We start from the raw sequence: 2,227 nt of genomic DNA, 5'->3' as shown, positions 1-2,227 counted from the left end.
GAACAGTGACCCATACTGACAGATGGAGGGGAACAGTGACCCATACTGACAGATGGAGGGTAACAGTGACCCATACTGACAGATGGAGGGGAATAGTGACCCATACTGACAGATGGAGGGGAACAGTGACCCATACTGACAGATGGAGGGGAATAGTGACCCATACTGACAGATGGAGGGGAACAGTGACCCATACTGACAGGTGGAGGGGAATAGTGACCCATACTGACAGGTGGAGGGGACTAGTGACCCATACTGACAGATGGAGGGGAACAGTGACCCATACTGACAGATAGAGGGGACTAGTGACCCATACTGACAGATGGAGGGGAACAGTGACCCATACTGACAGATGGAGGGGAATAGTGACCCATACTGACAGATGGAGGGGACTAGTGACCCATACTGACAGATGGAGGGGAATAGTGACCCATACTGACAGATGGAGGGGAATAGTGACCCATACTGACAGATGGAGGGGAATAGTGACCCATACTGACAGATGGAGGGGAACAGTGACCCATACTGACAGATGGAGGGGAATAGTGACCCATACTGACAGATGGAGGGGACTAGTGACCCATACTGACAGATGGAGGGGAACAGTGACCCATACTGACAGGTGGAGGGGAATAGTGACCCATACTGACAGATGGGGGGGAATAGTGACCCATACTGACAGATGGATGGGAATAGTGACCCACACTGACAGATGGAGGGGAATAGTGACCCATACTGACAGATGGGGGGGAATAGTGACCCATACTGACAGATGGGGGGGAATAGTGACCCATACTGACAGATGGAGGGGAATAGTGACCCATACTGACAGATGGGGGGGAATAGTGACCCATACTGACAGGTGGAGGGGAACAGTGACCCATACTGACAGATGGAGGGGAATAGTGACCCATACTGACAGATGGAGGGGAATAGTGACCCATACTGACAGATGGAGGGTAACAGTGACCCATACTGACAGATGGGGGGGAATAGTGACCCACACTGACAGGTGGAGGGGAATAGTGACCCATACTGACAGGTGGAGGGGAACAGTGACCCATACTGACAGATGGAGGGGAATAGTGACCCATACTGACAGATGGAGGGGAACAGTGACCCATACTGACAGATAGAGGGGAATAGTGACCCATACTGACAGATGGAGGGGAATAGTGACCCATACTGACAGGTGGAGGGTAACAGTGACCCATACTGACAGGTGGAGGGGAATAGTGACCCATACTGACAGATGGAGGGGAATAGTGACCCATACTGACAGATTGAGGGGAATAGTGACCCATACTGACAGATGGAGGGGAATAGTGACCCATACTGACAGATGGGGGGGAATAGTGACCCATACTGACAGATGGGGGGGAATAGTGACCCATACTGACAGGTGGAGGGGAACAGTGACCCATACTGACAGGTGGAGGCCCATATACAGTGGTGGTCCGTCTCCTTTGTGAAAAAACTAGAATTACAAAGTTCTCCTTCAATCATTATTTGTGATATTTTATGAAGACGAGTTAACTCATGTCTCAAAGATATGTTCTTGGTACAGTCACTTTCAAACACTGATCATTTGATGGAAAAAAACCTTCATTGTGTCCTTTCCTTAATTGCTTTTCACTCCCTCCGTCTCTGAGAGGGGTGTTCTGTAAATTGTGTCTTCTGTTTTGATATCTATGTTAAACAGTTGATCAATAAAATGATTGTCTGTCTTCCACGTAACAAGCGGTAATGTTGTGTGGTTCTCCGTAACATGCTGATAATGAGTGTCTCTGGTGGCAAATGAGCAACACGTTTGTCCTTTAGTTTCTCTCTTTGTTCCCAAAAATACGTTGAATGAAACATATGTCTTTTCCATCATTCATGTTATTTTGAAAACAGATATTCTTCTGTGTATGTGTATATTATCATCATTTAGTATTTTATATATTCTCATCGGTGTTGATTCTCTGCTTTCACATCCATTATACAGACTCCATTCAAAAAGGGTTCATAAACAATCAGGCACGGAAAGATGATGTCCAAAAAATAGCACTAAACAAAAGTCGTGTTTAGAGCCTCAGACATGTTTATATGGTGCAGTTTCTGTAGTTTCTGGGTGGCTGTGTGGTTCTATAATACTCTGTCTCCATCCTCACTGCTCCCTGCACAGACAGACAGACAGAACGCGGCATTATCCACTATGTCAAATCCATACAATTACTTATCCTCA

The 2,227-nt window shown here is 46.8% G+C and overlaps 1 long non-coding RNA gene across 1 annotated transcript in view; it reads right to left on the bottom strand.

Annotated features, from left to right (window-relative positions):
* Positions 1-753: 753 nt before the first annotated feature.
* LOC135535823 (uncharacterized) overlaps positions 754-2,227 on the bottom strand; it is a 5,327-nt gene continuing 3,853 nt past the window's right edge. The window contains exon 3 of the long non-coding RNA XR_010454892.1: positions 754-2,159. This is a non-coding gene — a long non-coding RNA (uncharacterized LOC135535823). The remainder of the gene's footprint in view (positions 2,160-2,227) is intronic.

The sequence above is a fragment of the Oncorhynchus masou genome, unplaced genomic scaffold (assembly GCF_036934945.1).
Source record: "Oncorhynchus masou masou isolate Uvic2021 unplaced genomic scaffold, UVic_Omas_1.1 unplaced_scaffold_5180, whole genome shotgun sequence".
Taxonomy (NCBI): domain Eukaryota; kingdom Metazoa; phylum Chordata; class Actinopteri; order Salmoniformes; family Salmonidae; genus Oncorhynchus; species Oncorhynchus masou.
Note: the sequence above shows the minus strand (reverse complement) of the source record. Positions and strands in the feature narration are given on the sequence as shown.